The 13,355-nt window shown below is 42.3% G+C and overlaps 1 long non-coding RNA gene across 1 annotated transcript in view; it reads left to right on the top strand.

The window, feature by feature from the left end:
* The window catches only part of LOC146059088 (uncharacterized), a 102,633-nt gene extending 96,645 nt beyond the window's left edge, over positions 1-5,988 (top strand). The window contains exon 3 of the long non-coding RNA XR_014470147.1: positions 5,332-5,988. This is a non-coding gene — a long non-coding RNA (uncharacterized LOC146059088). The remainder of the gene's footprint in view (positions 1-5,331) is intronic.
* Positions 5,989-13,355: the final 7,367 nt, after the last annotated feature.

Here is a 13,355-nt window from a genome sequence, read left to right as displayed (position 1 = left end):
TGGTGAGAGTGGGTTCCCATCTGGCACCTCCCCATGCTGGCTTACACATGCAGCCAGATGTGATGATAGTGGGGTCCCTTCTGGCACCCCTTAATGTTTACTTATACATGCAGCCAGATGTGGTGAGTGTGGGGTTCCCATCATGCTGCCTTAAACATGCAGCCAGATATGGTGAGAGTGGGGTCCCCTTTGGCACCTTCTCATGCTGCATTATACATGCTGCCTTATACATGCTGCCTTATACATGCTGCCAGATCTGGTGAGAGTGATCCTGAATTGGACCCAATATTTGAACTAGAACACTGAAGAGAGACAGAGGGGCAGATGTATTAAGCCTGGAGAAGAGATAAACTGGAGTTAAAGTGGAGATAACATGGAAGAGATAACGCACCAGCCAATCAGCTGTGTTTGAAATATGACAGTTGGGATCTGATTGGCTGGTGCGTTATCTCCTTCCACTTTATCTCCAGTTTATCTCTTCACCAGGCTTAATACATCTGCCCCAGAATGTCCAGATGCGGTGCACTATGTATTATATTAAAAAATAACTTTCATTAATTCTTAATCTAAAAGTAACTGCCAAATATGAAAAACAGACAAGATAACATTATACAAGAAACATGAGTAAATAGATCATGGCGGGACTCCAGTTCTTACTGTTAATAATTTTATTAAAGATGTTAATACACCCTGCATCTTATTCTTTGTTTCCTGCACATGTATGTACTCAGATTATTCACAATGGATATTATAGGCTAGCTACAAAGTCGTTACAGTTACTACCATGTGGCAATGTGATGTATTCATACATTCAATGTACTGCATCAAGGTTTCACTTATTCCTTCACCAGGAGCGAAACCCACAACAGTTATCTCATAAATATTAAGAGTGTTATAGTGTTAGAATAGATTGATATAGGGGTATATTAACCCTGTTCTTAGTTTGATTCAATCTTATAATCACTAATATACAATCTTATAATAATGTACCATTCATTTTTACTGAAAGGGGCACCTAGTAAAGTAGCACGTATTTTGATGCCAATCGGCTGAATCCATAAGTGCCACACTATTGCAATGTGTGGGCGCTCACTCGATTAATGAGCGTCTTAATAAGATAAGATAGGATGCTCTAATTATGTCTGACTTTATAAAGCTGTTCTGTGTCTGACTTTCTATACTCAATTACATCAGCCAAGTTGTATGTTTATCATGAGCAAAACGTCTGTATCTGACTTTTAATAGGCCACTTTTATTCAGAGCTAAAAACATCCAACTTTTCATAAACTCAGATACAATTACAATGTCCAACTTTGCAAAATGTGCAACTTTTGTGGTAAAATCAGACATTTCACAAAATCAGACCAAAATCAACTCCTGTTGTATCCCAGCTTAAAGCTGACGACCAAACTGTGTGCTCACAGTAAGGAGGGTCTAGGGTTGCCCACATTATTTAGGATATTAATAATAATGATGAAGAGGGGGAGGATGTTGATTATGTTGTTTTCTTATGTCAGCTTCCTGTGGCTGCAATTCTTGTCCGTGATAAAAAAAAAAAAGCCATGTGATGGCATGAAACCAAAAAAAGGTGGGATTTTTTTTATTTTGAGGCAAAGTTAATAGAAGCTGGGAAGCACCTCAGGGGCTCAAATTCTCTGTTCACATACAGAGACTCTGCGCCCCTCCTTCACCTCTAGCATCTGACAGGGGAGTGCAGAGAGCTTATCGCTACCCAGAAGTGTGGATACTAGGAGCGCTGGTGCACAGTGCACACACCCGGGCAATGAGCATGTAATTCCCCTGGGCAATGAGCAGGTAACTCCCCCTGGGCAATGAGCATGTAATTACCCCTGGGCAATGAGCATGTAACTCCCCTTGGGCAATGAGCATGTAACTCACACTGGTAATGAGCATGTACCTTCCCCTGGGCATCAAGCATGTAATCCCCACTGGGCAATGAGCACATAGATCCCCCTGGCAATGAGCGTGTAACTCCCCCTGGCAATTAGTATGTTACTACCCCTGGGCAATGAGCATGAAACTCATGGCAAGGAGGATGTAACCCTCAGGCAAAGATTCCTTCAGGTTAATGGAATTGATTATTATTGAACGTAAAAGCGAGTTAAAGAAATTAGAAACAGAAATCAATAAATCAAAAGATCTTGTACAACCCTTTATTGATAATCAAGAATTTAAGGATGCGGAAACAAAAACCATAGGGAAAGTACGTAAAATAGAGAATAACCTCATTGATAGTAAAGTGAGTAAATTTCTAAGAGACGTAAGAGAGTCCAAAGAAACAGGAGAAAAACCTGAATCTCCTATTCGGAACATCCCAAAAGACCTTAAAAAACCTTATATCAAAAAGGATAGGCATTATCGTAGAGAAATTACACCCAGACGTTACATAAGCCCTCAAAGGGAAACTAGGTATAGGTCGAACCAATGGAGGGAATACAGGACTGATAATGATAATTGGAGAACCCAAATAACAGGGAGACAAAAGAGATACAGAAGAGAGGAGAGATCGGACAGGAGACCCTATCAGGAAAATGATCGAGAAAGTGAAAGGGATGTGAGGGATAGAGAGAGGTACAGGAACCATCATGAAACACCACGATCCAATAATCGAAGGGACCATGAGGAAAAAGATCATTCTAGTACCAATCGTTACCCTCCTCTATCTACACGCAATAGGTATCTTCCCCTAAGAAGAGACCTTAATAGGGTACATTTTTTAGGGGAAGTTCAGATCAAACAAGAATAAATCGGTAAGCGTACCGAAAGGGCCAACAAAAAGAGGCAAAAGAGCTGGCATTCACAAACGTAGCATCAAAAACAAAAAGACTAAAAAGAGAAAACATATTAGAGTTAAATAGTCAAAGGGTAAGACAAATGGCTCAGAAACAGGACAAGTAAAAATCTTTAATTTGAGCTCATATGTCCTAACCCCTTGTGAATTATCAGTTCTCAATAAAGGATTGAAATATGCCCCCACTTCAAACATAAACAAGTTTGATACGTTTGTGGACGTCCACAAGTTCATCCGCAAACTTGTGTATAAAAAAGTTTTTTCTGCAAAAAGAACCGGAGGAGACTATGACCGATACAGTAATTGATTGATTCAAACCTAAATCTCTTTTTTATCCTGCATATATTAAGGGCAATTATATAGAAACTTTTTCTCAGTTGGTCCAGGAGGATATCAAGAAAATTAATGTCCGAGGGGTCAACTATAATTTGACCATGAAAGAAAGGAACGCACTAAAGGCACTAAAAGACAATAATGAAATCGTAATTAAGCCAGCGGACAAGGGGGGGGGGGAATCGTTATTTTAGAAAGAGAATGGTACATAAAAGAAGTCTTAAGCCAAATAGGAGACACCAACACCTATCAAAAAATAAGTACAGACCCCACAGAGAGGATATATAAAGAACTATCCTCATTACTTACCAAATATAAGGAAAAAGGAACCTTGAAGGAGTCTGAGGCTAAATTTTTACTAAACGAAGAACCCACCATTCCTGTGATATATCTTCTACCCAAGATCCATAAGAGTCTGACCCACCCCCCGGGGAGACCTATCATCTCTGGAACGAATTCCATTACCTCAAACTTATTGGAATATATAGATTATTATCTTCAGCCCCTTGTTTTAAGTAATAAATCACACCTGAAAGATACAAAAGATCTTTTAAATATTTTAACCACCATACAGTGTGAAGAAAACATGTGGGTAGTTACAGCGGACGTAAAGTCCCTGTATACAATTATAAATCATCAAATTGGAATTCAGTCAGTAAAATACTATCTCAGAAATAGCACTTTAGAACCTGACCTACAAGAGTTTTTATCGGAAGGGGTGGAGTTCATTCTTGACAACAATTATTTTACTTTCGAATCAGGTTTTTATATCCAGAAGGTGGGGACCGCCATGGGCACCAGGTTCGCCCCGAGCTATGCCAACATCTTCATGGGTAAGTGGGAGCAGGCCCATGTTTGGTGTTGGTCGGGGTTCGGGACGAGCCTGGTGTCCTGGGTGCGTTATCGACGACATTTTATTTTTCTGGAGGGGAAATGAGGAAGATCTCGATGTTTTTTGCACATTTTTTAATAATAATGACTGCAACATAGAATTGACTTTTAACAAAAGCCAGTTATCGGTGGACTTTTTGGATATAACCATTGAGAAGGGAGAAAACAAATGGGAAACTAAAACATTCTCCAAGCCCACAGATACCCATTCCTATATCCACAAGACCAGTTGTCACCATCACAACTGGCTGGATGCCATCCCGGGGGGGCAACTCAAGCGTATAAGACAAAATTGTACAAAGAAAGAAACATTTATTGAACAGGCTGATGCAATGGCAAGAAAATTCATCTCCAGTGGGTATGATCCCACAAAGATCAACTCAATAGTCCTAGATGTCAGATTAGTTGAGAGGGATGAACTATTGGGAACGAAGGCCTCTGAAAACACCCAGAAAAAAAAGACTTTAAGATGTCCTTCATAACAGGTTACAGTGCACAGTACAAAAGCATTGAACATTCTTTCAAGAAAAATTGGGACATTTTAAAACACGACCCCATCGTGTGCGAAAATCTACCTCTCCGTCCTAATTTTATTTATAGAAGGGCACCTAGTATTAAAAATAAGGTGGTCCGTAGCTCTCTCCCTACAGTGAAACGTCCAGGTAGAATACTTACCAAGGGATTCCATAGGTGTGGAATATGCAAAGCATGTAGAGAGGTTGGAAGCAATGGAACCAGTAAGACTTCTGATGTAACCATAAACGGCATAAAATATACATTAAGTGATTTTATTACCTGTAATACTAGGAACATAGTATACGGCATTGAATGTTCCTGTCACAAGTTTTATATTGGGAGAACCTCACGCCCTTTTAAAGTCCGACTTTGTGAACACCTTAATAATATTAAGAAAGGGTTAGAATCCCATTCCCTTTCCCAACATTTTAAAATGGTGCATAAATCTTCTATATCTGGTATTATAAGGTTTTTTGGTATTAAGATTGCACAGACTGGTCCTAGGAATAAGAATATAGGGACATGTCTTGCCAGAGAAGAGATGAGACAAATCTATAAATTTGACACCCTAAAACCAAAAGGTCTTAATGCCGACTTTGAAGTAAAGTGGTTTTTATAAATGTTTTTTTAGGTATTTTTATCTCTTTGTACATTTGAGTGTTTCATGTATTTTACATTCCATCAGCATTGATCAAGCATTTTATTAATATGTTTTTATGGATGTAATTTTTTATCGATGTATTTATCTTTGTTCTAATGTATGTATTTTACAATTGTAGTGATGTTCACAAGGGTACAACCCCACCTCAAATAGAACCGAGTTGGCCAATTTACCCGACTTCCAGAAATAAAACTGATCAAAGAAAGAACATGCAAAATAAGAGCACTTCGTCTGACCGGAAGTAAAGGTCACTATAGAAACGAATACAAGCTTCTTCTAGAGATATGGATCACACGTCTGCCACAGGAAGTGTGGCATGACGTGGCCGAATCTGGAAGTGGGGCATGACCACGTGATGCCGCAACCGGAAGTTACCGTCCGATCCGGAAGTGGGGCATGTTTACATCCACATGATACCGCAACCGGAAGTCGACGGCCGATACCGGAAGTCAGTGCCGGGATCACGGGCTGGCTCCAGTGATTGGCTTTCTTTGGATTAGATTCCCCTATAAATAAGATGAACTGAGACATACAGCCATACTCCTTGAGAAAGGACACATTGGTGTCCGAAACGCGTTGGAGCGGCTGTACCTTTGGACTGGGGGATTTGGAGAAGGAGTTATCTCTCTTTGGACTGATGCTGTGATTACCCGGGTTAACATCTGTCACCGCTTATGCCCATTAGAGAGCCTTTTACCTGGTTCTCCATCAATTCTGGTAAATTCTACCCCTTCTCCTCTCGCCTGGATTTGCTTTTTATCATTGATTTGTTTTAACTATGTGCAAAAATAAAAGTGGTATTGCTCAAAATTCTTCTCCTTCTTTTCCTATGTGGGATGTCCATCGTGGGATGGAGTTTATGAGGATCTGAAGTGTGAAAATGGTCCAAGGTTATTGACCCTTGAAATCCCTAATTTGGAGAAGAGGATCACCACTAAACCCTAAGGGAGGTGTGGTAGATACGTTTGTGTGAGCGCTGGTAGTGAGGACCGACCCCCGTCTGTATCCTTGTGATACTCACCTTTACTGCAAAGATATGTAATCCTTTGCAACAAGAATGTAACTCCCCCTAGGCAAGGAGCATGTAACTCACACTGGCAACAAGCATGTAATTTCCCCTGGGCAATGAGCATGTAATCCCCACTGGGCAATAAGCATGTAACTCCCCCTGGTAACAAGCATGTAATCCCCATGGCAAGGAAAATTAAACCCATGGCAAGGAGCATGTAACTCTCAGGCAAAGAGCGTGTAACTCCCCTGGCAATGAGCATGTAACTCTTCCTGGCAACAAGCATGTAATCCCCAAGGCAAGGAGCATGAAACCCATGGCAAGGAGCATGCAACCCTCAGGCAAAGAGATGTAACTCCTGGCAACAAGTGTGTAGGTAAGCAGCAGTGTTGTGGCATAATATGTATTAGGTATAATGGTGTGTGGTATAATATGTAAGTGGGATACAAGGTGTTGAAGATTATGTAATAGGCATTACCATGTGTGGCATAATATGTCATAGGCATCATGGTGTATTGTATAATATGTAGTAGGCATTACGGTTTGTTATATAATAAGTAATAGGCATTGCGCTGGGTGGCATAATATGTAATAGGCATTACGGTGTGTGGTATAATATGTAATGGGCACTGCCATGTGTGACAATGTATAATTGGCATTACGGTGTGCATAATCCTAGCATAGTGTGTCTAAGGGGCTGTACCTGGCAAAATGTGTGGTGTAATGTGAATTGGAACAATTATGTGGCAAATCAACTACCCCACGCCCTACATTTTGGCCTACATACAGTCAAAAATGTAAGAAAAGATGGCCAAAATCACACAGTGGTAAAGGGGCTTGCGGGCACCATTTATTTCTACTATATCACAGGAGGGCCATGCTGCATAGTGGCTCTGCCCATTGTTTTTTTCGGTGACGCCCACATCAGGCCACTTATGACATTTTCCTTGGCCACTTTTAGTCCCGAATCCGACGCCTGCACAAAAGTGTCAGTCCTTATCCTTGACATGCTTGGTTTGTTAAACAATACGGGGGAAATTTACTAAAGGAAATTTGTATAAAATCGGTGTATTTGTATCCAGAAATACACTTATTTTTGACATTTACTATCCCAAAAATACGGCAATTCGTATTCGTATTGATAGCACATAAATACGACTACGAATTGACGTATTTTCGGGATAGTAAATGTCAAAAATAAGTGTATTTCTGGATACAAATACACCTATTTTTTTACAAATTTTCTTTAGTAAATTTCCCCCTACATGTCCTATGTCCAACATTATGTACAATTCCATTTTGCATTACTTTTCTTTTCCTAATGGGCTGTCTGCTAGTACAACACCAGAGTTAAATCTGGAACAGAAAATAGAGTTGCTTTTACTTATATATGATTCTTATATTGTGGTCACTCTTCTTTTAAAACAAAACTTCTAGCACTTATAGTAAAGCATCAGGTTGCTATCCCTATATCACACTGTAGAGGCATTTTGTAAGGGTAGATTAACTGCTGCATAGTTCACTGAGGAGCATCCTAGTATTCCTAAGATAGTGCCCTGTCAGATTTTTGTACATAAAATGCTGCTTTCTTGGTATATTTTTCCTTTGAGACCATGAGAAATTCCCAGAGTGCAATAGAGGCTGTCATACTTCTGGTATTATGTACAGCAGTTTAGGGTCCTGTCTGCCAGAAAATATTATCATGTGGCATTGTTTATTAGGGGGTGACAATATTAGATCAGCAGCATAAAAACATTTTCTGTGAGTGCATTGCTTTTGCAATGTGTAGTGTTCTGTTCTGTTCAGAAATGTAAAATAGTACAAAGGAAGGTACAGTATGACATTTTTATGACTTGTACATTATTGGAAAATGGGTAGAATATAGATGTCCAGTAATTGTGCTTTAAGCACTAGAATGCAAGAATGACATTTCGGGTGACATTTAATAGGAATCGATTTATTTATTTTTTGCAACAAAAGGCCGTTTCCGGAAATCGCACATTTTCATGAGTAAAAATCGCACCATATTGCACTTTTTTGGCGTGAATTTGCATCTCATTAAATATGCGAATTCAGGCAAAAATGCAAATGTAAAAAGTGCGATATGGTGCGATTTCGGAATGTGCCTAAAAATCACAAACCATTAAATGTCAACCTTCATATTTCAAAACAGCATATTGACTGAACTTCAAGGGCACAGATATGACTGAAAGAATGAATTCATGGACCCACATGACATCATTAAATATATAAAGGCGCTATCAAACTGTATTTTAAGTGTTGTGAAAATTGATAACATGAAGCCCTTTGAAGTGCTGCATATTATTACTGCCCACATTCCCTTTGATGGGCACAATCAAAAGACAAAAATAAAAGGAGAAATCAAACTGATACACTAACATGAGTTTGTGTTTTTTTAAGGGCGTATCATTTCTCCTTTATCTAAATGGTCGAATTATAACAGTATAAGTTAAGTATATGCGCATTTCATATTCACTTACTCAATTTGCAAATTGTTGTACAATACTGTGTGCAGTAAATGATTATAAGGTACTTGTTTAGTTTCACAGCGGCAGTTACGTACTTAACGTAGCCTCCTTCTCATAATAGGCCTCGTGTTCCCGAGGCAGTGTAGTGTGTTCCGCGCGACCAGCATAGTCAGTCAGAAGTAGCATAGTGTAGTAAGCGTAGGCAGTACGTAGTCAGCGTAAGCGTCTCTGTCAAAATCGGCATAGTGTGTGTACCCGCGACTAGTGTAGTCAGAAACAGCGTCAAGTTCTAGCGTAGTCAGAAACAGCGTCTAGTTCTAGCGTAGTCAGAAATAGCGTCCCTGTCAGAAACAGCTTCTTGTTCTCGCGCCTAAGTCGGTCAGCTGGTAGAATGAGCGGTATGCCATTAGCGTAGTTAGTCAGCTGCTGCGTACAGTCAGCTGGTAGATTGAGAGGTACGCAGTTAAGGTAGTCAGTCAGCTGTTATAGTCTCTGAGAGGCACACGTATTGGAGTCATGGCTGCTGAGAATCTGACACTATTTAATCTGCCCCAGACTGAGGAGGAGGTGGTGGCATTTCTTCAGGGCCACAATTTCCTGCCTGACACACAGACCTGCCCCAATGGGCACCCTATGAGGCTCAGCATCAGGGAGCGGATGTGGCGCTGCCATATCCGCAGCTGTGGAAAAAAGGTCTGATTGCTCTGCAGTGGTTTAGAGGGTGTCATCTCACCTTTGTTACCCTCATACGCTTTGTCTTCTGCTGGGCTGAGGAGCTGACTAGCGTCCGCTTTTGTCAGAGACATCTCTCCGTCTCCCACGCCACTACTATACAGTACAACAGTTTAATGCGGGAGACCTGCACCGTTGACCTCCTGTCGTAGCCTCAGCGGCAAATTGGCGGCCCAGGCACCATTGTCAAAGTCGACGAAAGTCTATTCGTCAAACATAAGAGTAACGTTGGCCACATGCTGCCCCAGCAGTGGATCTTCGGGGGCATCTCCAGGGAGAACGGAGAGTGCTTTTTGACGGCAGTCGAGAGGCGTGATGCCAGCACCCTAATGGCTGCCATCGAGAGGCACGTGCAACCGGGGACGACGATTTATTCGGACTGCTGGAGGGCCTACAGGACAGACCAGCTGGAGCAGGCTGGGTACCAGCACACCAGGGTGAACCACCGCTACCACTTCATGGATCCGGAGAGCGGTGTTTACAGAATATAGAAAGACTGTGGGGATCCTGCAAGTGGCGCAATAAGCGCCAAAGGGGGACTGCGCGCCATCATCTGGACTCCTACCTGCAGGAGTTCATCTGGAGGAAGACACTTGGTGCTGAAGACCCCTTCCAGCGCATTCTGCACGCGCTGACCCTGCTCCCCCAGGCAGAGAAAGGTGATGCTGCAGAGGCAACTGCGTAGACTTCGGCTGCACAAGCGTGGCGTGCGCAGCGAGCCTGCGAGGGGACGCGGAATACATGTGTAATTACCCGCATCCGCTCGTTACGCTTCGGGCTCGCCACACTTTATAAAACCAACTCCACGCCGACATGGATAGTGGGGGTATTTAAAGGTCGGTAGGATGCGTAACGCGTCCCCTCGCGGGGCTCACTGCGCTCACCACGCTTCGGCCTGGCGTGGATAGTGGAATAAACAAGTGTCATTGTCGACAGGTTTACTAGTGTTTTTAAAAAAAATTTGGCCTGTGTATTTTTTGGGATAATGCTGCACCCCTATACTCTACTAAAATTTAGACACTGTAAGGGTCTGAATTTAGATGCACCCTTGTTAGCGGTTTGCGGAGCATCTAAATTTAGGCGCTAAAGCGTCTAAATGAGCAGTTTGCCGGCGCTGTACATAGACGTTATAGCGTCTAAGTGGTAGACGCAAAATTCAGATGCCCCCTTTGTTAGTGGTTTGCCGGGGTGTCTACTTTAGACGCCCCCTTTGTAAGCAGTGGGCCGGGTTGTCTATTTCTCTGTGGAACTACAAGTGCCACAATGACCTGTCAGCGCTTGGCTGCCGCTGTGTCACTATGCTGACAACGTAGTTCAAGCTGGCGCCGTGAAACTACACAAGTAAGGCAGCTACGCTGATAACGAAGCAACCTGTCAGCACTGAGTTACCACGGAGTCACTACGCTGACAGGTCATTGTGGCACTTGTAGTTCCACAGAGAAATAGTTCAAGCTGACGCCGTGAAACTACACAAGTAAGGCAGCTACACTGATAACGCAGCTTTACCAGCGCTGTACTTAGACGCTATAGCGTCGAAGTACTAGACGCACCCTATGTTAGCGGTGTGCCGGGCACAACAGGGGCAGGAAAGTATATTTACCCTCCCCCAGTTCACCCTAAACCTCTGTTGCAGCAGCCTGACCATAACTGCTTAACCTAACCCCCGCACCCTGCTGCCTAAACCTAACCCCCCCACCCTAGAACCTAAACCTAACCCCTCTCCCCACAAGTTAACCTTTCCTTTGCCGTAGCCTAACCCTAAGCCCCCCACCCCCCCCCCCCCCCTATCAGTGCCTAAACCTCACCCTTCAAGTCAGCGCCGTTGTTGCTCTCTCTCCCTAGCTAGCCTCTGCTGGCCACACACAGCATGCTCGGTGGAGGGCCAACACTGTAAAGTATAGATTCACTGGAGGGTTGGCGTCAGTAGTTAACATGAAGAGCTTTACCACCGCAGAGCCAGTGAAAGCAACCCAGGATAAGCGGCTATGCAAAATATGTTCTGAAAAAAATGATGTCTGTAAGGAGTGCTACTTCTGTGTGATGCAACATTTATAAAGGAGAACTATAGCATTATGTAATGTGAATAAGGATCAATACAGTGTGGTATCATGTAAATACAAAGCAATATGGTGCAGTTTATTATGAACAAGGACCGATAAGCTTTGGTGTAATGTAAATACGTAGCAGTACAGTGTGGTATAATGTGAATAAGGAGCAATACTGTGTGAATGTGAATAAGTAGTGATATGGTGTTGGATTATCAGTGTTATTGGCTGCTGCTGTGATCTCTGATGATGGGTGATGTGCTGGTAGAGGGATGGTGGGTCAGAGGCAAAACTTGTGGCAGGACTAGGGGGCACCAGCCAAAATCTTGCCTAGGGCATCAAATTGGTTAGGGACGACTTGCTGGGCCATTCGCTCAATGGAGGGCTGGACCATCAAATGATATTTCCTCTGTGCAGCAGCATGCAAGTGGATGGGGAAGGGAGTGGATTTGGGCACCGGGGAAGGGGGGACGTTCCGTAGGGTGGTGGGCATAGCGAAAAGATCTGAATCCCCTCCCATTTACATAGCAGGTTAAGCAGATGTAACATGTGCAGAGAGATTTAGACGTGAGAGAGCATGGTCAAACGTATCTAATTTGCAGTGTAAACATAACACTAAACAGCATGTGTGGGCTACATGAAAAAGCAGACAGACAAAAAAAAGTATTTGCTCTCCTTGCAATGCAACATGGTTTGTCCAAGTACACAACTACATACTTTTTTTTTTTAATCTCAACTCATAGAGAAGCTAGTTGCAAAAATCAGCTGTCCCAGAGAATCAGTACCTTTTCTGCAAATGGGAATGACTTCCCCTGCTGTTCCTCCATGTGTGCATGCACCAAATGAATTTCTGACATAAGCCTCAGATCTCATTCAAGTAAACCCTTTAATAACACATTTTAGGATAATTGATGGGCAGAGATCTGGGTGCTCCATGATCGTGAACGTGCAACTGCATTCTCATTCCCCAATTCACTTCCACATAAAGCTTGGTAAAAATGTAATGGACTCGTATGCCCCAATATGCTCATAAAAATGATTGGTACTTATGTAATATCTGGGCTCCCGTTTTTCTTATGAGACCGCATCCCCTCGTGGGGTTCGCTGCGCTCGCCACGCTATATAAAATCAACTCCATGCGTAGTTGGATAGTAGAGGTTTGAAAAAATGGGGTGCATTTAACATGGGAGCCCAGATAATACATAAGTACCAAATAATGAAATCAACAATGTATGGTGCATAGTTTCTGTTACCCAAAATCATTAATGTACTAATTTTCTTGTTACATTAAATAAACAGGACTCCAAAACAAATCTGTGGTGCAGCTCATATTTTGTGGAACAAGGATTACCACATAACGCACAAATATAGGAGCAGATTGCCTTCCAAACATTTCACTCATCCAACATTAGAGGCGGGGCCAGTACCCGGACACCTGTCCCACCAATTCCTGCTGCCTGGTAAATAAAGAATCTGAATGACTTTAACTAATAAATCAGTGGCCTCCATGTTTTTTCACCAATAAGCTCTATCTACCTCTGTGCATTCTGTATTATTAAAATTGTTAAATATGTAGTTCAATGTTATATACAAGAAAAGGAACTTTGTATATGAGGAGGGACTGAAACAACCAGATAGTCAATAATTGATTTGGGATCTAGATATGCCAAGGTACGAAAAAAATTCCACAGATTCAAAACCTAAATCATATGTGTGTGTTAGGAGTCATCATTTACTCCTATCTGTCTTGTCTGTCATGGGTTAATTTCAGTCTATGTTGGTAACTGACTCTCTGGTGGCCTCCGGTGGTGAATCTGTGCCAGTTCAGCCCAGTCCTCTGTGGATAATTTATGCTCAAGTCTGACCT

The sequence above is a fragment of the Crinia signifera genome, chromosome 2, assembly GCF_055691185.1.
Source record: "Crinia signifera chromosome 2, ASM5569118v1, whole genome shotgun sequence".
In the NCBI taxonomy this organism is placed as follows: Eukaryota; Metazoa; Chordata; class Amphibia; order Anura; family Myobatrachidae; genus Crinia; species Crinia signifera.
Note: the sequence above shows the minus strand (reverse complement) of the source record. Positions and strands in the feature narration are given on the sequence as shown.